The 26626-nt window shown below is 43.9% G+C and overlaps 1 long non-coding RNA gene across 2 annotated transcripts in view; it reads left to right on the top strand.

The window, feature by feature from the left end:
• The window catches only part of LOC138756239 (uncharacterized), a 74634-nt gene that overhangs the window by 10317 nt on the left and 37691 nt on the right, over positions 1–26626 (top strand). The window lies entirely within an intron of this gene.

Below are 26626 nucleotides of genomic sequence, written 5' to 3'. Positions count from 1 at the left end.
ATCTCCAATAGACTTGGTAATTTATGTACCTTCATTAATCCCCACGTCAAATCCTTTGGTGTGATATTTGATTCCACTTTCAAGTTCGACAAACAAGTTAATCCAGTAGTAAAAGCTAGCTTTTTCCAGATCCACACTATTGCCAAAATCAAATTATTCCTGTCATTTGATGATCTTGAGAAAGTTATCCATGCCCTTATATTTTCCCTTTTAGACTATTCTAACTCTCTATATACTGGGATTAGTCAGTCTTCATTATCCCATCTGCAAATGGTTCAGAATGCTGCAGCCATGCTCCTGACAGATGCCAAGAAGAGGGGTCATATCACTCCTATTCTGGCTTCCCTCCATTGGCTGCCAGTATGGCTCAGAATTGATTTTAAAGTTCTCCTGTTTGGCTATAAACACTTTTATGGGCTAGCCCCCTCTTATATCACAGATCTCTTAACACTATACCACTCCAAGACCCCTCTGGTCAGCTAACTTGGAGCGCTTGGCTATTCCACGCTCAAATCGTAAACTCAGCCCCCAAAACATGGAATAACATTCCTCCCTCCATCAAATCAGTTCATTCCATCAATTCTTTTATATCTAGATTAAAGATGCACTTTTGTTCACTAGTGTTTTGAGTCCTCCTCATGCACCTGATTGTAACCTTGTGTTCTAACCTCTCGTATTCGTTTTGTTCTGTACTTTAAATAGTTGCTGGTTGTGATGTCTTTTTGATCTGTACAACACTTTGGACAATGTGAGTTGTTTTCAATGTGCTATATAAATAAATAAACTAAACTAAAACTAAATATTTTAAACGAAGCCTGATGAATCATCATGCCCATTGCAAACCACATGTCATCCTAATACAACAAAGCATGGTTAGGATGGTATACAAAATAACCTAAGATCCTACTCAGCTGGATTTTCTGCAGCAATTTTATCCCTGATCCGATTCCTAAACGGCTCGATAATGTATTCCCTGTGTACATCTTAACAGTTATGACATTTGCATAAAATCCAGCTCATAGAGATTTTTCCTTTCTATGGGTTCCAAGATTTGTTGAGACCTTGATCATCCAGACTGCTGCTCAACATTAACTGTGGTGAGTCGACATTGAGAGTAATGGATATCACACCATATTAATTAGATTGACTTACAATGGTAGGGAAGAAAGCATTCATGCCTGTGAACTCTATGCTCATTTAGCAATGAGAAATACTTCAAGGAACTCCAAGCGAGTGCTTCATTTTCAGCCATTTCTCTGAAAGACCATATAAAGGGGCAGGACTGATAAAGTAACTTTTTTACTCAACTACCAGCAATTGAATGTAATCAAGTTTTTGTTTAACCCTCTCTTATGAGAGGTTTAGCCAGGAGCAATAAAGTTTTTTTTATCACGTGCACAAACAGGATCCCCCTTCACCTCCTCTCCCTTTAGTCTTCCCTCCTGCTCTTCCATCTGCTGAGTCTCCAGTGCTCTGAAGGTTTGTCTTCTGTTGAAGATAAATCAGTGTTCTCTCCTTATATTGCAAAAGGATAAAACAGAAAATAGTTGCAAATGTAAGCTGCTCCCGAAGCACCTTCATTGCAATATAAAAACAAACAAGAAAGGTTTAGTGATCAGTATCAAACTATGTTAATGAAATTCTGTACAACCTCTGATAAATGTTTGGTTTGCTCCTCTGTGATCTCTCTGCCCATGAGGAAGAGGATGGTCAATTCAAGGTTGGTGAAATAAGCATCCTTTTTTTCTCAGTAACCAAATTCCTATTCCTTGCTGCTTTTGCCAAAATGTAAGTGACGAAGCACATCAGGGGTGGGTAACCTTTTTTTTAAAAACTCACATGCCACCTTAAGTAATCCCCATGCCATAAGTGCTCTGTGATTAACAAGGGATTGCTTAAGGTGGCATGTGAGTGGAAAGAAAAAAGTTTGAAAACCACTGTTTTAATCATCCCTAATTGACTCGTTATGTGCACGGTTTCAGAACACCAAAGGAAATGGACCAATGTCAATTTTTCTCAAGCAAAATATTCCAATAACAATTGGGTCTGGAGCAGTGGTTCTCAACCTTCCCATGCCACCTTAAGCAACCCATTACTAATCATGGAGCACTTATGGCATGGGGAATACTTAAGGTGGAATGTAATTTTATTTTAAAAAGGTTGCCCACTCCTGATGTGCTTCATCAATTACATTTTGGTAAAAGCAGCAAGGAATAGGAATTTGGTTACTGAGACAAAAGGATGCTTAAGGTGGAATGTGAATTTAAAAAAAAACATTGCCCACCCGAGTAACCCATACATTATCCCACCTTCTGATGGTTGACCTCCACTTGGGGAGTGAAGTATATTGAAATTTGGTGGTGGGATGGAGGTGGGCTTATTGGGGAGGTTAGAATGTTTGGAGGAGGTGGGGGTGTAGATAGAGTAAATGTGTGGTTAATAGTTTCCAAGAATGGATGTTTGTAGCCTGGATATGAAAGGAATCTTCTTACTGGTGTGGCACTCATCTCGATATATCTTGTGAGATAACTTTGTTTTGTGAAGTCAGGATTCAAAATCCTGAAGGAGACATCTCCAACTGCTTCTGGACTGATTTTTTAAAATAGTGCTCTGGAAAATCTGGCACACAGGGTATTCTTGTTTCTATTTGTTTTATCGATCGAGGCTGATGCCTTTTCGGATTCAGCACCATGGCTCAGCAGCTTTCCTGAGTTGAAGCCCGTTCTGTCAAGAGCCATGCTTTACAGCGTTCAAAGCTTCTTTCCATGAGCCAGTCATCCTAATGCTAATTCAAAAATATTTTGTGACTTTTTGAGAAAATGTAACAACATTTTAGCACGCTAAAAGTAAAACTCAAATGATTGTTTTTTTTTGGATGACTAAGACTAAAGAGATGAATGTTTCTTGTTCCACTAACTTGGAGGAGTTTTATTCAAGAATAACTGCTGAGGAGCATAAAAAACCTACTGAAAAGTGAGGGCACAAACTTCATAACAGATGGTGAAAGTCCAATCAGTCTTGTCTTTGCTAAGATGATTTTAACAGCATAATACAGTTCTATTTCTATACCGTTTTAGTTGAATCAGCGACTGGAAATCTCAAATTCTATTTCAACCAGGGAAATGGTTAGATTGGTAGTGCTAAGAGTTGTGTGAGCTCCCCTGTTGAATGTTGCAAGTCAATGGATATGATCAAGGAATTTTAGAAGAGCCTTAACATTATCTTCAATCCACCACCATCAAGAGCATCAAAACCAGGACTGCCAGGCTGGGGAAGAGCTTGTATCCTGTAACCATGGAAATCATACCAAATATTTATATATATTTATTTGGATTATTTATGTGATCTTTATCAGGGTGACATACTTAGTGTAACAGTTAGCACAACACTGTTACAGCTTCAGTGGCCAGGGTTTCGATCCACCGCTCTCTGTAAGGAGTATGCACGTTCTTTCCCTGTCTGCGTGGGTTTCCTCCACGTGCTCCAGTTTCTTTTGACCATTTAAAAATGTACAAGGCTTGTAGGTCATTTGGGGATAATTTGGCCACATGGACTCATTGGCCAAAAGAGCCTGTTACAATGCTGTATGATGATGTATATATGTCTTTATGTACTTTGTATTGTGAACTTTTGTGTGTGCACCATGGTCTGGAGAAATGCTGTTTCGTTGGGTTGTATATGTACAATCTTATGATAATAAATTTGATCTCGGACTTAATATTCCCGTTCCCCTTTTAACCCCTGTGATGGTAAACTTAGAACCAAGGGTAACTAGCATATTCTTTTTCATAAAGGAACCACAGAATCTTCTACACCAACTTCAGAATCGATGAGTTCACAACCACTGCTGTTGAGGTCCAATGTCAAATTTTAGATAAGGATTAAACTTCTGGCACTTTGGTGGATGTTTCCTGCAGACCTCATTGCAGAGTAGAAAATGGGAAAAACCTATTTTCCTTCCTGTCAGTAAGATATTTTATTATCAATGCTTTCAGAAATATGGCACCCAAGCTAACAATAAATAACATCAGCAAACTTTCTCTTTGGTTGTGCAAAACAATTTTGGGTAGAATACATTGGCCAACAATTATTAAAATGAAACAGACTGGCCATCTACACTGTGATACACTTATCGCCAATTCATAGTGTTCCATCCTCAAGGAAAGTTCTTTTGACTGAAGAAGCAAAGGTATAAAGTTGTACAATGGTGTATACTTAAGTTTTGAATATCATGAAATGGCGCCTTCATGTCAAAGTGGAAGAAAATCAAGTTTAATATTTGGCCTTAGCTTATTTAAAACACAACACACTTGGCACATTTTATTCAGTGGGAATCATAAAAAGTCACCAAGGGTTTAAAGCTTTCAATCTCTGTGTTGCTAATGCAGATACTTTGCTTTGAAAGAGGTGGATCGCCTCCCTTAGGTTTGTTGCCAATTTCAAGATGCAAGGTGGTCATCTAAACATCAAACAGTATGCAACCTGGAGGAGTCACGTGATGTAGTAGTGGCCAGTAGGAGAATACCAGCCCTCTCCAGAAAAGAAGAAAAAAAGTGAAGAAAAAGCAAAGCCCTAGATACACAAAACACAACAAATAAAAGATAAAGGTGGGGAGAAAATGGCACCTCAGAAAGAAAAATCAAAAACAATGGGAAAAAAAAAGGAAAGATGCCAGAAGAGAAAGGAAAAGGCCTTACCTGCACGAAAAAGCAGGGACCTGCCATGGAAAGAGGAGCCCACTCCCCGAGGTTAGTGGAGACCCCACAGGGTGGCGACCTACCGACCCCGGGACTGCAAAAATAGCTCACTGATCCAAACAGAGGTGCGCAACTGCGCACGACAAGGAGAACACCGACGCGAGGGGAGACCAGCTGTGGAGTGAAACTACACAGCACGAACAGCTGAGAGATGCCCGACAGCAGAGCTCCCAGCAAGAAGAAAAAGAAAGCAATGGGAAAGGGAGGGATGAGAAAGAAAAACAGAAGCAGGAGGCCCAACAGATAACCAGCCCAGAAGAAGAGGACCAACAGCAAGAAACCATGAAAAAAAAACAACAAACTGAGACAAGCAGCTCAACAAGAAAGTCAGAAGAGACACAGATACAAGGAAGAGAAATAGAAGACACAAACCCAAGAGCAGACACAGAAGAAGAAAAAGAACACCAAGCTCTGCACAGAGGAATAGAAGGTAAAATGAATGGACAGTACATAGATAATTTTTTTTTCAAGAACAAATGAAAGCATTAAAAGAATGGTTGACATTAGAATTTAGTGAAATGAAAAGAAAAATGAAAAGCACAGAAGAAAAAGTGAGTAGAATAGAGCTGGTCATAACAAATGTAGGAAAAGGATTAGAAAATGTGGAAGAACGTGTAACGGCGGTAGAAATGGAAGTGAACGACTTAGAAAAAAAATTGGAAGAAAGTGACAAAAAAGTTAAAGAAACACAAGAGTTGTTAGCTCAGAAGATGGATATAATGGAAAACTATAGTAGGCAAAACAATATAAAGATAGTGGGCCTTAAGGAAGATGAAGAAAGCAAAGATATGAAAGAATTTATAAAAAAATGGATCCCAAAAGTCCTGGGAATGCCAGAAATGCAGGAAGGAATGGAATTAGAAAGGGCACACAGAACATTAGCCCCAAAACCACAGTCACAACAAAAACCAAGATCCATTTTAGTAAAATTTCTGAGATACATGACAAGAGAAAATATATTGGAGAAGGCAATGAATAAAATTAGAGAACACAAAAAACCACTGGAATACAAAGGTCATTTCTACCCAGACATAAGTTTTGAACTCCTAACGAAGAGGAAGGAGTTTAACGCAGCAAAATCGATCCATGGAAAAAAGGCTATAAATTTATGTTAAGATATCCAGTGGTGCTTAAAATAGTTATCCCGGAGCAGCAAAACAGACTGTTCTCGGATCCGGAGAAAGCACGAGAATTTGCAGAATGCCTGCAAGACAGAAAGTGAGATGAAGAGATATAACAAGAATGAAGAACGATGACAAACTACATTTAAAGATGTAAAAATAATGCATAAGTAAGAACTAAAGGAGGGAAGAAAAGGGAAGTAAGGGAGAAGGGGGTGGGATAAAAAGAGGAGGGGTTAAAAAAGAAAAAGAAAAAAAAAGAAAAGAGGGGGAGCTATGTTTTAATGTGAAGATAAAAGGGTATTAAAGGTTACGGAGATAAGGCGGGGATGGGGTACTGATCTCGTTGAATGGCAGAGCAGGCTCAAAGGGTCGAATGACCTACTCCTGCTTCTATCTTCTATCTTTCTATGTTTCTATGTTTATGGTCCTGTGGATTGACCACTAATCCAATGCTCTTCAGCAACCATTCCATATTGTGATGCAGCCGGCAAGGTTGCTCCTGTTAGAGCTCCTGTAGAAAGTTGACAGTATAGACACTGGTAGCCTTGTCCACTTCAGTCTTTCCATGAAGTGCAGTCACTGTTGCGCCTTCCTGACAAGTGAGATGTTGAGTGTCTACGATAGGTCACCTCTCAAGTAGATTCTGAAGAACTTGGTGCTCTCTACTCTCTACATCAGGGGTGTCAAACTCAAATTCACGGAGGGCCAAAATTAAAAACTTGGACTAAGTCGAGGGCCGAACTAAATATTTATTGAAAATTTTCAACAACATCTGCATGTTTTCTCTTCTTTCAACATATGTAATGTTAAACTTTTTCTTATTAAAATAAATGTTTAATAATAGTTTTGGATAAATTCTTTCCAGAAGCATTAACAAATGAGAAATAAAATATTCAATAAATAATATTTCTCTATAGAGGATTTGTCAAATGTTGTTAGTGTGTTGTCGAATAGTAAAATCTGAGGGCTATTGAGAATGTGGGAGAATAACATGATTCCTGAAACAATCAAATGGGTGACTGATTGTGGGCATGAACTCTAGCAGGGTTATTTGCCATGCCCTTTTTCCAGATATCCTTTGATTTACACACTTTTCAAGTTTTATGCCTAATGAGCTTGTATCCAGGTGCAGGACCATTTTTAACCAGGAATATATTTATCACTGTGACATGAAACTATTGGAAGATCGTTTTATCCTGAGATTAAAGTTCATAATACTTACTCAGGCCTGTGTGCGGGAGGGCGGGGTTTGCGGCCGATCGGGTTGGACAACGACAGTGCGGGGGCATCGGCTCTTGCTGCAGGGCGGCATCTCGGCGGATCAGCAGCCCCGTCACCGTGAGTCGCGGGTCGGCCTGCGGCAGGGAGGGGGAGTGGGCAACTGTCCTGGTGAGGTCAGGCCCCCCCTGAGTTTCTGCCGGACCCCCCTTTGACCTGCTGAGTTTCTCCCGGATCCCCCTTTGGCCTGCTGAGTTTCTCCTGGACCCCCTTTGACCTGCTGAGTTTCTCCCTTCTGGTGTTTTTACGAGAACCACAGACTTTCGCTCATACATTGATGAGGGGGATCAAGGGCCAAACATTGTCAGGTACCTCTCTGCTGGATAAAGGATACGGTTTAACCCGCTGAGTTTCTCCAGTGTTGGGTTTTCACGAGGTAGAGTCAAAGGGCCGAAGTGCCTGTTTCTGATCTGTAATGTTCTACGGACCCTGCTCTTCTTTCCGTGCCGGTGTCCCAGGACCTTTCCAGGGCAGTCTCCGCACTCAGGACCGTGCTGGGATCCCGGTCAGCGGTGGAGGAGCAGGTGAGTGCAGCTAATCCCGATCCAGACACGCCACTCCGGAGATTGGCGGGGGGTTCCACCCTACCTGCCCGACCAGCCTCGCTCTCCACGTGTACTCCGGGCACCCGCCACTGGTCCGGTGGGAAGCCGCAGGGTGGCCGGCTGCCGGCGCCCCCATCGCCCGCCGGGGAGCCCCAATCTTCCCTCCGGCATCCTGACTCCATCTGCAGCTCCAAGAAACGCTGTGCCACTGGGGTTCCGGGCGCTGGGAAGCGGCCTTGGCTTCCCCTGACACCGGCCAGGCTGCGCTGTGGTGGGGGGATGGGCGGGGGGACACCACAGCGTGTTTATAAAACCACCCACCACTACTTTTCAAGGACCAGGATTTTTCTCTCTCTCTCTCACCCTGGGACACAGCGTTTACTGTGCATGCGTTATACTGGCGCGGCGGCCAGCGGGCCACCTCTAATACATTTTTGATATGATCTTGCGGGCCAAATATAATTATATCGGGCCAGAGTTTGACTTGTGTGCTCTACATTATCGAGTCATTAATGTGTAGAGGAGGGAGGGCATTCCTGGTCCTACTCAAGCCCATGATTATCTCCTTTAACTTGTCCACATTGTGACTCAGTTTGTTATTCTCACACTATATCATAATATTTTCCACCTAGGTAGTGCTGATGAGACCAACTATTGTTGTGTCATCTGCAAACCTGATGACTCTCTTGGAGCTGGATCTGGTGTTGCAGTCGTGGGTCAGCTGCTTGAATAAGAGAGGGGTGAACACAAATCCCTGAGGTTTGCCAGTGCTCAGAATGATGGTGCTCGACGTCCTGCTGCTGGTCAGGACAGACAGTGGTCTTTCCATAAGAAAGTCCATTGACAGGCAAATTGAAATGGACCCAGTGACTCTGGCAGGTGCGCTTTGATGTCTTCCATCACCAGATGCTTAAAGCATTTCATAATAGTGGAGGTCCGTGGCACAGGGTGGAAGTCATTTAATCTGTTACTGTCACCACATTTGGTGCTGGGATAATGGTGGCTGTCTTAAAACCCATGGGCACAATGGACTGTTGGAGTAAAGTGCTGAAGATGTCCATAAGGATCTCCATTAGTTTGTCTGTGCAATCTTTCAGTACCTGACCATGTAAATTGTCTGGTTCCACCCCTTGAGTGGGTTCACCATGGATAGGGTTCTCCTCAACTCAGATGTGGCTATGCAGGGGCTCATTCATCAGATGGATATGGACTTTCTTCAGTGTCAGCCTGTTCTTCTCTTCAAACTCTGCATAGATGTTCAGCCTGTCTGATGCTACTCCCTTTAACTTGCAAGGTTGTTTTGTAATCTGTTATAGTCTTGATCCCCTGCCACAGATGCTTCATGTTGCTAGTGTCCCACAGTTGTCCATGGATCTTCTGTGTGCATCTTGCTGTGCCTTCTGGATTGCACGGGAGTATTCAGCTCTGACTGATCTTAGTATCGTATTGTTTCCTTTCTTGAAGGCAGCATCATGAGCTCTGAGAAATGCCTGGAGTCCTGCAACCAACCATGATTTTTAATTAGCCCTGCTTATGCATCTTTTGATCTCTGAGACATCCTCAATGCACTTGCAGATTTAGCCGCTCACTGAGCTTGCATACTGGTTTTTTTAAAAAAAAAATATTTTTCACACTATGATCCATATTAATCAAAATACGCACAAACATTTCCCTCTTGAATATACAGTGTCATTTTCTCCCCTTTTCTCCCCCCCTCCCTTCCCTCACACCCTCCCACCCCCCTCCAAACCCATTAAACATTCAACATAAACAATACAATAAAACCATTAAACAATGTCATCACAAAATGAAAATAAACAAGAAGATTGTGTCATCTACTTTTACAGACTGGGTCAGTTCATTTCATCTTCTTCTCATTTTATCATTTTAGGGGGTGAAGGTCCGTGGTAGGCCCTCTCTGCTGTTTTCCATGTACAGTTCCCAAATTTGTTCAAATAATGTGACTTTATTTTTTAAATTATTTGTTATTTTTTCCAATGGAATACATTTATTCATTTCCATGTACCATTTCTGTACTCTCAGGCTCTCTTCTGATTTACAAGTTGACATTATACATTTTTTTGCTACAGCTAAGGCTATCATAATAATTTTTTTTTGTGCTTCATCCAGTTTGAGGCCTAATTCTTTACTTCTTATATTACTTAGAAGAAAGATCTCTGGATATTTTAGTATGTTGCATTCTGTGATTTAATTTAATACCTGATTTAGATTTTCCTAAAACTTCTTCACTTTCTCACATGCCCAAATTGCATGTAGTTTTGTTCCCATTTCCTTCTTACAGCGAAAACATCTATCTAATAATGTTGGATCCCATTTATTTAACTTTTGGGGCGTGACATATAGCCTGTGTAACCAGTTATATTGTATCATGCGTAACCTCGTATTTATTATATTTCTCATAGTTCCAGAGCATAGCTTTTCCCGCATTTCATTTTTTATCTTTATGTTTAGATCTTATTTCCACTTTTGTTTGGGTTTATAGCTTATTTCATCATTTTCTTTCTCTTGCAGCTTGATGTACATGTTTGTAATAAATCTTTTAATTATCATTGTGTCTGTTATCACATATTCAAAGCTGCTTCCTTAAGGTAATCTCAGTCTGCTTCCCAATTTGTCCTTTAAGTAGGTTTTCAGTTGGTGGTATGCAAACATTATACCATGAGTTATTCCATATTTGTACTTCATTTGCTCAAATGATAATAAATTATTTCCCAAAAAATAATTTTCTATTCTTTTAATTCCTTTTCTCTCCCATTCTTTAAAGGAAAGGTTATCTATTATAAGAGGGATTAGTTGATTTTGTGTCAATAATAATTTTGGTAATTGGTCATTTGTTTTTTTTTCCTATCTACGTGAATCTTCTTCCAAATGTTGAGCAGATGGTGCAGTACTGGTGAAATTTGATATTGCAACAGTTTTTCATCCCACTTATAAAGTATATTTGATTTTCTGTTCTTATCAGTTCTGCCAAGGGTTCTATTGCTAAAGCAAACAGTGAGGAAGATAGTGGACATCCCTGCCTAGTTGACCTGCTTAATTTAATTTGGTTCGATATATATCAATTTACTGTCACCTTTGCCATTGGTCCCTTATATAATGCTTTAATCCAATTAATATATTTCTCTGGTAGGTTAAACCTCTGTAAAACTTTGGATAAATAATTCCATTCTACCTTGTCAAAGGCTTTCTCTGCGTCTAAAGCAACAGCCACTGTTGGCATCTTATTTCCTTGTACTGCATGGATTAAGTTAATGAACTTACAGACATTGTCTGTGTTTGTCTTTTCTTAATAAATCCAGTTCAATCTAGTTTTACTATTTTTAGTACACAGTCAGCCAATCTGTTTGCTATTATCTTATAATCTGAGTTAAGTAGAGATATTGGTCTATACGATGCTGGTGTTAGTGGATCTTTTCCGGTCTTTGGTATTACTGTAATTATTGCTGTTTTACATGAATCTGGTAAGTTTTGTGTTTCTTTTATCTGGTTCATCACTTCTAGGAGAGGAGGAATTAGTAACTCTTTAAATGTTTTATATAATTCTATTGGAAGTCCATCCTCTCCACGCATTTTATTGTTCGGTAGCTTTTTTAATATATCCTGTATTTCCTCTATTTCAAATGGTTTTATCAATTTGTTTTGATCCTCTTCTTGAAATTTCAGTAGTTCAATTTTAGCTAGAAACTCATCTATTTAGTCTTCTTTCCCTTCATTCTCAGTTTGGTATAATTGCTCGTAGAATTCCTTGAAGTTTTCATTGATCTCTGTTGGGTTATATGTAATTTGTTTGTCCTTTTTCCTTGATGCCAACACCGTTCTTTTAGCTTGTTCTGTTTTAAGCTGCCAGGCTAGTATTTTATACGTTTTTTCTCCTAGCTCATAATACTTCTGCTTTATTTTCATTATGTTCTTCTCCACCTTATATGTTTGTAGAGTTTCGTATTTTATTTTTTTGTCCGCCAATTCTCTTCTTTTTGTTGTATCTTCCCTTGTTGCTAGTTCTTTTTCTGTACTTACTATTTCCCTTTCCAGCTGTTCTATTTCCAGATTGTAGTCCTTTTTCATTTTAGCTACATAACTTATTATCTGCCCTCTGATGAAGGCTTTCATTGCATCCCATAATATAAATTTGTCTTTCACTGATTCCGTATTTATTTCAAAGTACATTTTAATTTGGTACTCAATAAATTCTCTAACTTCCTGTCTTTTAAGTAGCATGGAGTTTAATCTCCATCTATATGTTCGTGGTGGGATGTCCTCCAGCTCTATTGCTAATAACATGGGTGAATGATCAGATAACAATCTAGCCTTATATTCCATTTTCCTAATTCTCCCTTGGATATGGGCTGACAACAGGAACAGGTCAATCCTTGAGTATGTTCTATGTCTACTTGAATAATATGAGTATTCCTTCTCCTTTGGGTGTTGTCGCCTCCATATATCCAAAAGTTCCATTTCCTGCATTGATTTAACCATAAATTTGGCTACTTTGTTCTTTCTGCTCGTCTTTTGTCCAGTTTTATCCATCTTTGGATCTAAATTAAGGTTAAAGTCCCCTCCTATCAATATATTCCCCTGCGTATGTACAATCTTCAAAAAAATATCTTGCATAAACTTTTGATCTTCTTCATTAGGTGCATATATATTGACCAAATTTGAGAGTTCTGAATATATTTGACACTTTATCATTACATATCTCCCTGCTGGATCTATTATTTCCTCCTCTATTTTGATTGGTACATTTTTATTGATTAATATAGCTACACCTCTGGCTTTTGAATTATATGATGCTGCCGTTACGTGCCCTACCCAGTCTCTCCTTAATTTATTGTGTTCCACTTCAGTTAGATGTGTTTCCTGCATGAATGCTATATCTATTTTTTTCCTTTTTCAGTAAATTTAATAGCCTCTTCCTTTTGATTTGGTTATGTATTCCATTAATATTTATAGTCATATAGTTCAACATGGCCATCTCATACTCTGTTTACATCTCATTTCCACTTCCTCACCACCACCTTTCCCCTTTTCCCCATTTTCATTTCTCAGTTTTCCTTTTTTAAACACACTGTATGACAACACTTCTAAAACATAAAATACTTCAACCACTCCCACATCTAAAATTCCCATAACCCCAAGTATCCCCCACCCCTTCTGAGTCACCCCTTGTCCCTTGCCGGGCAACCACAACTCCCCTCTCCATTCGAACTGCAAGTGTCAAGCACGATTTACCTTTTGTAAATCCATGTTGACTCCGTCCGATCCCTTCTCTGCTAGTCATATGCTCCGCTATTACATCCTTAATAATAGATTCCATCATTTTGCCCACTAATGATGTAAGGCTCACCAGCCTATAATTCCCCACTTTTTCTCTACCCCCCTTTTTAAATAGTGGGGTAACATTAGCTACCCTCCAATCCATGGGTACTGATCCTGAGTCTATCGAGTTCTGGAAAATAATTCTTAAAGCATCTGCTATCTGAATGGCCACTTCCTTAAGTACCCTAGGATGTAGATTATCAGGCCCTTGGGATTTATCTGCCTTCAATCCCATCAATTTCCCCAAGACCATGTCCTTAGAGATACTGATATCTTTCAGTTCCTCCCTTGCATTAGTCTCTATGTTTCCCAACATCCTTGGGAGGTTATTTGTATCCTCTCTTGTAAAAACAGAACTAAATAAAGAATTTAATTGGTCTGCCATTTCCTTATTCCCCATTATATATTTCCCTGATTCCGACTGCAAGGGAACTAATCTGGATTTCACCAATCTTTTCCTCTTGACATATTTATAAAAGCTTTTGCAGTCGTTTTTTATATTTGCCGCAAGCTTACTTTCGTAATTTATTTTTGCTCTCTTGATTAATCCCTTTGTCCTCCTTTGGTGCATCTTGAACTGCTCCCAGTCTTCGGTTGTGGTACTTTTTTTGGCCAATTGATATGCTCTCTCTTTGGACCTAATGCTGTCTCTAATTTCCCTTGTTATCCACGGTTGAGTCACTTTTTTTGGTTTATTTTTATGCCAAACTGGTATAAACGATTTTTGCAATTTCTCCATTAGATCTGTGAATGCTTTCCATTGTCTATCCACAGTCAACTCCCCCATAAACACCACCCAATCACTCTTACTCAACTCCCGTCTCATACCATCATAATTCCCTTTATTTAAATTCAGTACCTTAGTCTCGGTTTTAATTTCATCACTCTCCATGTCGAGTGAGAATTCGATCATATTGTGATCGCTCCTACCCAAAGGGCCTCGTACAACAAGATTGTTGATTAGCCCCTTATCATTGCATAATACCCAATCTAAAATGGCCTGCTCCCGAGTTGGTTCCTCGACATATTGGTCTAGATAACCGTCCCGTAAACATTCAAGGAATTCCTCCTCCTCAGTATTTTTACCAATTTGACTAGTCCAATCTATATGCAAATTAAAGTCTCGCATGATGACAGCTGTTCCCTTATTGCACGCTTTTCTAATTTCTCTTTTAATGCCTTCCCTCACCTCTACACTACTATAAGAGCGGCAGAAAGGATCACTGGAGTCTTCTTCCCCCACATCAATGTGATTTACTGTGATTGTTGTTTGAAGAGGGCTCTTAAAATGGTTGAGGACCCCTTATCACCCCACACGCACCATTCTCCAGCTACTCCAGCTATAATGGGAAAGAGATGCAGGTGTATCAGAGTCAGAACCACCAGGCTGAGGAACAGCTTCTTCCCACAGGTAGTGAGACTGCTGAAGGACTGAATAAACTGCTCATACAAACCCACCAAGACTCTACCATTTATTAATATTTATTTTCTTTTACATATGTACTGCATTCTGTATTTATCATTTGTCTGTATTTATGTTATGTCTGGCTGCATGTTTCTGCACTGAGGATCAGAGAATGTTGTTTTGTCAGGTTGTACTTGTACAATCGGATGATAATAAACAGTGAAGTTCCTGGAAGACTACATATCAGAGGATCTGTTCGAGATGCAGTACATTGCATTTACCTTCTAAGATGCGTGCATAGATTTGTAGACAGGAGACATCATGGGTAAGGTATACACCACACTTAGTTGGGGTGCAGAATTGCATTAGAACAACACTTGCAGTGAGCCACATCCCTTGGTACAGGGAATCAGGAGTGTATTTGGAAGGAACATAGGAACATAAGAACATAGGAAGAAGGAACAGGAGTAGGCCAAAAAAGCCTCATCGAGCCTGCTCCGCCATTCAATACGATCATGGCTGATCTAATTTATGACCTAACTCCACCTACCTGCTTTCTCCCCATATTCCCTAATTCCTCTATCATGTAAAAATTTATCTAACCGTATTTTAAATATGTTTAATGAGGCAGCCTCAACCACTTCCCTGGTTAGAGATTTCCAAACATTCAATACTCTCTGGGAAAAACTATTTTTCCTCATCTCTGTCCTAAATCTACTCCCCCAAATCTTGAGACTGTGTCCTCTCATTTTAGTTTCCCCAGCCAGCTCAAAAAACCTTCCTACATCTATCCTATCCATACCCTTCATAATCCTATATGTTTCTATAAGATCTCCTCTCATTCTTCTGAACTCGAGCGAGTACAATCCTAGATGATTTAATCTTTCATCATAAGTCAACCCCTTCATCCCAGGGATCAACCGAGTAAACCTCCTCTGGACCGTCTCCAAAGCCAGTATATCCTTCCTCAAATATGGAGACCAGAACTGGACACAGTACTCCAGGTGCGGTCTCACCAGTACCTTATACAGTTGCAACATTAACTCCCTACTCCTGAATTCAATTCCTCTGGCGATGAAAGACAACATTCCATTTGCCTTCTTAATAACCTGCTGCACCTGCAACCTAACTTTTTGCGATTCATGCACAAGCATGCTATAGTTTTTCACCCTTTAAATAATATTCAGCTCTTTTATTTTTCTTGCCAAAGTGGATAACCTCACCCTTACTAACATTGTACTCCATCTGCCAGACCTTTGCCCACCTATCCAGCTTAATTATATCCCTCTGCAGACTCTCCACATCCTCATTACAATTTGCTCTTCCACTCAATTTGGTGTCATCCGCAAACTTGGCTACACCAAATTTTGTCCCCTCCTCCAAGTCATCAATGTAAATCATGAACAGTTGTGGGCCTAACACTGACCCCTGCGGCACCCCACTTACCATTCTCTGCCAACCTGAAAAACTCCCATTTATCCCGACTCTCTGCCTCCTGTCAGACAACCAATTTTCAATCCAGGCCAATATATTTCCCCGGACTCCACTTTCCTGTAACTTACTGAGAAGTCTCTTGTACGGCACCTTATCAAACGCTTTCTGGAAATCCAAATATACAACATCAACCTGTTCCCGTCTATCCACCACACCCATTATATCCTCAAAGAATCCTAACAAGTTTGTCAAACTAGATGTTCCCTTTCTAAAACCATGCTGCGTCTGCCTGATTGAACCCTTATGTTCCAAAAGTTTCACCATTTCATCTTTAATGACGGCTTCAAGCATTTTTCCAAGTACAGACGTCAAGCTAATTGGCCGATAATTTCCAGTCTTCTGCCTACGTCCCCGTCTTGTGGAAGTGCGCACATGTGAAAGATAGAGTAATAGGGTCAGCAACACGGGTATCAGGGATCATCACACACAATGTGTCTGCTTACACCATTACAGCTATTAAGCTCTGTGTTGTGCAGAGAATAAGCGGCCACTGGTAATGGAGTCCACCGGGTCCGATGTGAATGAATGTGCAGAGATTGCATGTCCCTACCAGGAATAAGGGCCAAGTTAACAGACATAGGGAACCTTGGTTTTCAAGGGATATTGGAGAGCTGGTAAAGAAAAAGAGGGGACTATATATGCGATATAGACAACAAGGACAACAACTATTTGCAGAGTATAGAAAATGTAAGAAAATGCTTAAGAAGGAAATTATGAAAATAAAAAGAAGACATGAAGGTGCTTTGGCAGATAACGTGAAGGAAATTCCAAAGGGTTTCTACAAGAATATTAAAAGTAAAAGGATAGTTCTTCTTTGTTCTTTGGCTTGGCTTCGCGGGCGAAGATAGTAAGGGAAAATTAGACCTCAAGTGAATCAGAGTGGTTAACTATGTGTGGAACCTTGTGAAATGAGGAAACCTTAAACAATTTTTTTGTATTGGTATTTGCACAGGAAACTGGCATAGTGAATAAGGATGGAAGGGAAACAAATAGAAGTGTCATGGAGCATATGGAGTTTAAGGAGAAGTAGGTGCTTGCTGCCTTGCAACAAATAAAGATAGACAAATCCCCTGGAGCAGATATGCAGTTCAAAAAAAAAAGGGATGAACTTACCGAATGTACCGACAGGTGCCGAGAATGGTCTTTTTACTACCGCTGGTGGGGGAAAAAATGCCTGTAGGTGTGTGCCCCTGTATGGCTACCACAGCAGAGGCAAGCCTGTAAAGTTGTCAGTAAACGACAAAGCCAGTAGTGGCAGCGGCAGCTAGTATGAGTACTGACCTCCTCTATCTCCATGATCAGGCTCATGAGCACAAATTTCCCATGGATACAGGTGCTGTGCTCAGTTTACTCCTTTGAAAAGACAGACAAGCTGCCAATGGGACGTCCATGCTCAGTTTTGGCACGTGACATGTCACAATTAAGATAGGGGAGGTAGCGTTCCATTGGAATTTCATATTGGTTTGTGACGCACAGCCCATCTTGGGTGCAGATTGCCTACGGGCCCATGACCTTGCAGCTGACATCAAGTGAAAGAAGCTAGTCAACGCCACTACTTTCTGAACATACCCTCTAATACCCCTACTCGGGGTGCAAGCCTTACGCATTGACACCTACGCAGCCCTGCTCAACAAATTTCCTGGTGTGCTCTCTCAATTCAATTCCTTGTCAATGGCCCTTGGCTTAACCCATTAGATTGAAACCTCGGGCCTGCCGATTTATGCCAAAGCTCATTGTCTCGCACCAGATAAACTAAAGCAGGCCAAGGCAGAATTCACTGCCTTGGTGGTATTAGTTATCATTTGGTGTTCCAACAGCACTTGGGCATCATCATTACACATGGTGCCCAAGTACACCGGTGGATGGAGACCTTGTGGTGACTACCGCAGGCTCATGATATAACAATGCCTGACAGATACCTTATTCCGAACATACAGGATTTCACTGCTCACCTGCACAATGGCCGTATCTTTTCAAATGTTGACCTCATCAAGGGATATCGTCAAATTCCAGTCCATCCAGATGACATTCTCAAAACAGCAATTATTACTCCTTTTGGACTTATTGAATTCCTTAGGATGACATTTGTTTCGAAGAGTGTTGCTCAAACATTCCAGCAGCTTTATAGACACTTTGGACAGGGATTTAGAATTTGCATACCGCGGTGGTACACCACCAGCCTACTGCAGGGGGCAACCTCTGTATCTGCAGGAGTGTAAGGAGACAGGACAACACCTGGCCAGCTGTCAATCAGTTTGCCTGAATCGATCAAGCCCCACCCGGTCGGGTGTCAATCACCCTCTAGGATATCAGCCTGTGCCGGCCTCCCGAAGCCTCACACTGAGTTCCTGCAGCCACAGCCAACCTGCCTCTGTGGAGGTTTTTGTGGATTAAAGCCTGTTGTTCAGTCTTTACCTGGTGTGTGTCTGATTTTGTCTAACAGTGCACCACAATTTAATCCACAAGATTTTCCCACGGCTGCCATGAAAAAACTCCTGCATGCAGGGAGCCTTGAGGTCGACCCACACCACCCGAAAGCCCAGACACGCTTCGAGATCTGGCAGCACGTGGTCGAGGTAATTGTCGAGGCACATGAGGGTGACATCCTGGACTCCGATCGGAAGAGGTTGGTCCTAATCTGGTCAAAGCTGGGTCCCTGAGCCTTCCAGGTAAACAAAGGCTGCACCACGTACAAGAGGACAATGGAAACTCTTGAGAACTTGTACAAGCCCCCCATGAATGTGGTCTGTGCAAGATACCTCCTCAACACCTGAGCCCAGCAACCCAGGGAGACGGCTGAGTCTTACCTGGGACACTTGCGAGAGTTGGCCCGACTGTGTCTGGCTGAATCTGCGGTAGGTGGAGAGGAGGTCGTGAGGTTGATCCGGGACGCCTTTGTCCGAGGTCTAATCTTGAGGGCCATCTGGCAGAAGCTGCTGGAAGACAACATCTATGCCCTAACCAGGACTGTGGAAGTGGTCCAAACCCTGGAAGCAGCAGCCCTGCACGTCGAAGCCTTCGATTCCAGGTTCCCCCAGGTTCCCTCATGGCCCTCTCACTCTGCAGCTGCAGCCCCAGGCTGAACTGGGGAGGAGAGAGTCGCTGCGGCAGGCACCCGGTGCCCCTGTAAGTACTGTGGGTCCTGGTGTGGGTCAGATCAACTATCATGCCATAACTACCCAGCTAGGAACCTGTATTGTTCCGGATGCGGCAAAAAAGGCCATTTTGCAAAAGTGTGCCTCTCTAAACCTGCCGGCAGCTCAGTGGCCCTCTATGACCTCCCTACCTCCCCTGCAGACCCCCCCACATGCGCATGCCGGATGGCGCCATTGTCCCCATGATGACTTCCGTCTTCCCCAACTTCGACTGCGCAACATCCGGCCCTGCCAGCAACTGTCGCAGCATCTTCCCCGAACATCTGCTACAGCCCTCGCCCTCGCCGCTTGCTGAGAACTACAGCGACGTCACTTCTGGCTCACGGTATGAGGTCACTTCCGGCTGATGTAATGACATCATTGCCACTGGCTGTGATGATGTCACTTCCCCTAGCGCAGTGGGCATGGCTGGAGAAGGAGGCCAGCCACACAGCTGCTCCCCATGTGCCACCTCCGTCTTGGGCCAGGCAGCGCCCGACACGGAGGGCCCCCGACGACATTGAGAATAACGTGGTCAACATGGGTGATAACCAGACCGCGCTACCGACGCTACCTATGCCTCCGGGTGCCATCAGCTGCCTAACACCTCACACAGTGACCGATGGCAATGTGGTCAACACGGGCAATGACCAGGCCACCCTACCGATGTTCCCCACGCCTCCGGAGGCCATCGGCCACCGCATGCTGCACCTCATGACCGATGGCAATGTGGTCAACACGGGCAATGACCAGGCCACCCTACCGATGTTCCCCACACCTCCGGAGGCCATCGGCTACCGCATGCTGCACCTCATGACCGATGTCAACGTGGTCAACATGGGCAATGACCAGGTCACCCTATCGATACTCCCCATCATTCCGGATAGCGATGACTCCGACTCCGAAATGGTACTGGCCGCCACCATGCTGACCAGGGACATTCCCCACAATCTTGGGCGCTCAATGATCGACGTGCGAGTCAACGGGCATGTAACAAAGTGCATGTTGGACAGTGGCAGCACCGAGAGCTTCGTTCACTCAAATGTGACCCACTCCCTAAGGTTAAAGATCCACCCTCGCCACCAAGGATAAGACTGTTGGCACCCTCGGGCACTGCATGGATGATATAATGGTGGGAGGGGAGACTTACACAGGATTCAGGCTCCTGGCCATGCCCAAACTCTGCGCACCACTCCTCCTGGGCCTGGATTTCCAGTGCCACTTGCAGAGTATCACCCTTGCCTTCGGTGGGCCCCAACCTCCACTCACCTTTGGCCTCTCCACATTGCGCATCATCCCACAGGGGCTCTCCCCACATCTTGCGCTAGGCTGCAAACCGTTCACCACCAGAAGTAGGCACTATTGCACTGCAGACAGGGACTTCATCAAGGCAGAGGTGTGGTGACTCCTAGCAGAAGGCATTATAGAGCCCAGGAACAGCCCTTGGAGAGCCCAAGTCCTGATGGTCAAAGGGGGAAGTAAGCCAAGGATGGTCGTGGATTACAGCCAGATCATTAATAGGTACACCCAGCTGGATGCCTACCCCCTGCCATGGATTGTTGACATTGTGAATGAGATTGCCCGCTATCGTGTTTTCTCCATGATTGACCTGAAGATGGCATATTACCAAATCCCTATCCACCCGAAGGACAAGCCCTATACCGCCTTTGAGGTGGACGGGCACCTGTACCAGTTCTGCCAGGTTCCTATTGGGGTCACGAATGGGATCTCCATCTTCCAGCGGGAGAAGGATCGCATGGTAGACCAGCATAAGCTAAAGGCCACGTTCCCATATCTGGATAACGTTATTACCTGCGACCATGACCAGCAGGACCACGATGCAAACCTGGAAAAATTCCTCCAGAAGGCCATGGAGCTTATCCTCACTTACAACAAAAAGAAGTGTGTTCAGCACCACCCCCTTACCATCCTGGGGTACATTGTGGCCCATGGAGTCGTCGGCACAGATCCAGAAAGGATGCGCCCATTAATGGAGTTACCTCCCTCAACCCCCCCCCCCGCCATGCTAAAGACCCTCCGCAGGTGCCTGGGCCTGTTTGATTATTACTCGCAGTGAGTCCCTCACTTCTCGGATAAGGTCCACCCACTGGCCAAAGCCACAACTTTTCCCTCCCACCTGAGACGCAGGCAGCCTTCACCTGCATCAGGCAAGACATCACGGACGCCATAATGCAGGCTATGGATGAGGACTTCCCCTTCCAAGTGGAGAGTGATGCCTCCGAGGTGGCCCTCGCTGCTACCCTCAACCATGGGGAGCGCCCTGTCAGACCCTCCATGGCTCTGAGCTAGGGCACTCGCCATTGAAAAGGAGGCCCAGGTGATTGTGGAAGCAGTCTGCCACTGGCGCCACTACCCGGCCGGCAGGAGATTCACGCTCATTATGGACCAGTGGGCCGTGGTGTTCACGTTTAACACTACCCACAAGAGCAAGATAAAGAATGACAAGATCCTTCGCTGGAGAGTCGAGCTGGCCCCCTACAGCTACAACATCCAGTACAGTTTAACGACTCTCCTGATGCCCTCTCTCGCACCAGTGTGTCTATGCATGGCGACAGGTTGCAGGCATTGCATGAGTCCCTCTGCCACCTGGGCATCACCCGCTTGCACCATTTTGTTAAATCCCGAAATCTGTCGTACACCATCAGGAACGTCAGGGACATGACCGAGGCCTGTCGGGTCTGTGCGGAGTGTAAACCCCGCTTCTTCCGCACCCCCTCCCAGGCCCACATTGTAAAGGCTACTTGGTCTTTCTTGTGTCTTGGCATGGACTTCAAAGGGCCCCTGCTTTCCATGAATCAAGATGTCTACTTCCTCATGGTAGTGGACGAGTACTCACGCTTCCCTTTCATTAAAGCTTGTCCAGACACCTCCACGACCACCATCATCAGGGCCCTGGGGCACATCTTCACCATGTTTGGCTACCCCACCTTCATCCACAGCAACCGGGGGTCTAGTTTTATGAGCGATGCCAGTACCTGATGGCGAGGATCATCGCGACCAGTTGCACGACAAGCTATAACCCAAGAGGAAACGGGCAAGTGGAACGCGAGAATGGGGTGGTCTGGAAGGCAGTCCTCCTGGCTCTCGGGTCAAAAGAGTGGGCTGTTGAATTCTGGCAGGACGCCCTTCCCGAGGCGCTCCATGACATTCGGTCACTGCTGTGCACAGCTACCAATGAGACCCCTCACAAACGTCTGTTCTCATTCCCCAGGAGGTCGGCGACTGGAATGTCACTCCCAGCATGGCTCATGTCCCCGGGACCGGTGCTTCTGCATAAGAATTTACGGACACACAAGGCCGAAGCCCTGGTAGAGCAAATTTTCCCCCTCATGCAAACATAACTACACTTACGTTAGGTTCGGCAGTGGTAGGGAGGACACCGTCTCAACCAGGGACCTGACACCAGCAGGAGCACCCACCACACCACGCCACCCTCCAATCCAGGACAATGCTGACCAGGCATACATTCCCGTCCCCATGTAGCTATGGGGCACGCAGGGCCTCCTTGACCACCAGGGGCCCACTTCAGCCTTAGGAGACAAACCCGTCCCCCACCACTCCAATACGACCCACATAATACGTCGACCCCTGCCCCGCTGGCCACCCCTCCGCGCAACACCACACCAGCCACACACACCCCTGCTGCCAGCCCCCCCCCCCTTCCCCTCTGACCAGTGACCAGGAGCCACTCCTACGACGGTCACAGAGACCCCGACTGCTGCTGAATCATTTCACCCTGTAAATATTGTGTGTACATATTTGAAGTGATTCCTTGTTACTGCCCCCCCCCGGGACAATTTTAAAGAAGGGGATGAATGTGGTGGTATACCATCGGCCTACTGCAGGGGGAAACCTCTGTATCTGCATGAGTGTAAGGAGACAGGAACAATTCCTGAATGGATCAAGCCCCACCCGGTCAGGTGTCAATCACACTCCAGGATTTAAGCCTGTGCCGGCCTCCCGAGGCCTTACACTGAGTTGCTGCAGCCACAGCCAGCCTGCCTCTGTGGAGGTTTTTGTGGATTAAAGCCTGTTGTTCAGTCTTTACCTTGTGCATCTGATTTTGTCTAACAGCACACCACACACTTACATATACTTAGACAACATCCTCATCGCCAGTCAAAATGAGCAACTGCACTTACACCACCTGTTCCAACGGCTGGATGAATTCGGACTTACCTTCAACCCTACCAAATGCCAGTTTGGCAAGTCAACCATTGATTTCCTAGGACACAAGATCAAGGCAGAAGGTACATTTTCCTTATCCACCAAAGTGGACACTGTACATGCTTTCCCAAAACCTACCACGGTTAAAGGAGTGCAGAAATTTTTGAGCATGGTGAATTTTTATCACCGATTCATTCCGGCAGTTGTCAACATTCTTGGCCTGCTATTTCAACTCCTCACCAGAAAGCGCAAAGAAATTATTTGCACCGCAGAGGTGGAGTTTGCATTCGCATCCGCCAAAAATGCTCTGGCTAATGCAGCAATGCTCACATATCCTAATCCCACCACCACCTTGGCACTCACCATGGACATCTCTGATGCAGCAGTGGGTCCGGTTCTCAAACAGTCTGTCAATGACCATTGGCAACCCATGGCTTTATTTGGCCACCACCTACAGCCATCAGAAATGAAGTACAGTGTATTTGATTGAGAGCTGTTGCCGTTGTACCTGGCCACACAACCCTTCCGATATGTTTTGGAGGGCTGCCATTTCACTGATTTCACAGACCACAAGCCACTCACTTTCGCTTTTAGCAAGATATCAGACCCATGGTCGGCCAGGCAGCAACACCACTTGTTGTACATTTCCAAATTCACTGCAGATGTGCGTCATGTTTCAGAAAAAAATAACCTGGTCTCTGACACACTGTCCAGACTGGCAGTGCATCATATCCAGGATGGTGCCGATATCTCTGACTTGGCGAGGGCACAGGCCGTGAACCCAAACGTTCAGGCTTACAGAACTGCCATCACAATTGCACCACATCACAGCATACCACCTGCAGTCCAATGGTCTTGTGGAACGTTGACTGTACTCAAAGCCTGACTCACCAGGCCCAACTGGGTTGACGAGTTGCCATTGGTTCTGCTGGAAGTGCGCACCACCCCAAGGAAAAGATGCCACGTTGTTTGCAGAAATGGTTTATGGTTCAGTTCTCTCAGATCCAGGTGATGTTCACTTCTCGTCTGACTCCTGCCTTTGCGATTTGGACATGCTTTGGCAGCTTCAACACCATGTTGCAATAAGAAAACTGATTCCAACAAACTGGCATGGAACCTCAAACAGCATATGCCTCCAACACTCCTTGATACTAGCCGCATTTAGGTGTTCCAATGAAGATTACCCGCCTGCAGGCATGGCTAGCAGAGGTCAGCTGGCATTCTTAGGTGGCCACAGAATGGACGGCTTTCTGGCACCTAAACGTGTCAGCTGACTGCTAGCCGTCAAGCAGCAAAAGCCGGCTACTCGAGACATTTGCCTAGCCCCGCCCACGCTCCCTTGACGTTATTTACAGCGCGTCAAGGCATGCCTGACAAATAACTCAGACATGATTTGACGCGCTGCTGGTCTCTCCCTCCTCGCCTGCCCGACTCCCGCTGCCGGTCTCCCTCCCCCCTCGCCCGCCCGACTCCCGCTGCTGGACTCCCACCTCACCAGCACAACTCCCGCTGCCGGTCTCCCTCCCCCCTCGCTAAGCCAGACTACAGGAGGTACAAAGAAAGGAAATGTATGCAAACCTCAGATGAGCAGAGGATCTGAACATCTCGCCAATGACCCTGGTCGGCGAGGGCCTACTGCAGGGGGCGATCTGCATACCTGCAGGAAGATCACCGGAGGACAGACCACACCTGGCCAGCTGTCAATCAGCCGACCTAAATGGATCAACCTCCACCCGATCGTCTGCCAATCATCCGCTGGGATATAAGCCACATCTGGCCCCTGGAGGTCAGTTACATGGAGTTGCAACTAACTACAGCAGAAGACTTTAAGTAGAATAAAGCCTGTTGTTCAGTCTTTCGAATCTTTATTATCACTGACGAATTTTATATCCCTTGGTGGCTTCAGAAAGTAAAAATGTTGGTACATCTGTACATTGTACTTATGAAGTTGACAATAGACTCTCATACTCATGTCTTAATTTGTTTTTTTCAGGGAATTGTACACAGGATGTAGCAAGGTAATAAAAATTGGACAAAATGGAAAACATAATTTATTTTTTGGGGGTTTTTTAGGCAATAATGCACAAGATGAATGAAGCAACGTAATAAAAATCATGTTCCCATTGAGAACGGAAGCTCCATTTATTTCCTTTGGATTAATGGAGGTTGAGATTATATTTTAATACTAATACTTCTGTTACCCTGTTGCAAAAAGTCACATATCAGCAGCGTGTGCTCTAAGGAGTGCTACACACAATTAATTACATGAGATTGATAATGGACTGAATAATAGAAATCATGAAACTGCACTGGGCTGGGTGTGACTGTTTTTATGTCAAAAGGATGAATGAAGTGGTGGAGGGAAACAGCCAACTGTTTCATAATTGTACTTCCCCAGCTGAACAAACAGATTCTATCAGGTGCATGATTAGCTATGAATGAGTTAACATCAGAAGTTTTCACTGGAAGCGTTTAGCATCAAACCTCAAACAATGGCTTCCCATTCCTTGGCTTTGAGCCTGAATAAGCAGCCCAAGAAAACAGTGGTTATGAAATTCTCTGCAGTCAAGGATCAGACCTGAGATTTATTTTGGCACCTCCCTTAAGTCAAATGAATGTTTGCAAATTAATACAGAAAGTAGTGTGTCTTCATTGTATATAGTTGTACCAACCCAGTGATGGAACATTCATATTAAACATCAGCCCTCTGTAAAAATATCTATGCATCAACCAAAAAGAAGACAGAGAAGCAATGTTAAATCTGTAACTTTCCCTTCCGTTTTAAAAAGTCACAACCTGTCTGAATGTTTGTTTTATAAGTAAACCTAACTGAGAATTTTGTAATAATTCATTCCTGAGTAATGGATTTTTTTCCCTCGGTTTAAGGAACTGAGCATTTCTAATCTATGTTTGCACACCTGTCAATTGATATAGGTTACCATGTATAGAGATTCATCTCTGAAATTTTGAAGAAGCAATATCATTTTTATTCATCTGGCCTTAGTTCAAAGTTATATTCTATCATAACTTTATAACAAATCTTTTAATACACATAGGCCTTTACATAACTTAGAGATACCACAGTTATTGGCCTAGTTATTAATCCTGGCTCCTGGAACCCAAACATAAACAACTGTCAACACAATGAGAACTGGATTCGAAATTGACTGTGTAGGAGAAAACAGAGGGTGGTAGTGGATGGTTGCTTCTCAGACTGGAGGCCTGTGAGTAGTAGTGTGTCTCAGGAATCCGTAATGGAACCATTGCTTTTTGTTGTCTATATCAATGATCTGGATGATAGTGTGGTAAATTGGATCAGCAAGTTTGCTGATGGCACAAAGATAAGAGGCGTGATGGACAGTGA

Source organism: Narcine bancroftii, chromosome 3 (assembly GCF_036971445.1).
Source record: "Narcine bancroftii isolate sNarBan1 chromosome 3, sNarBan1.hap1, whole genome shotgun sequence".
NCBI classification, from domain to species: Eukaryota; Metazoa; Chordata; class Chondrichthyes; order Torpediniformes; family Narcinidae; genus Narcine; species Narcine bancroftii.
The sequence above is the reverse complement of the archived record's forward strand: the minus strand, read 5'-3'. Positions and strand labels throughout refer to the sequence as shown.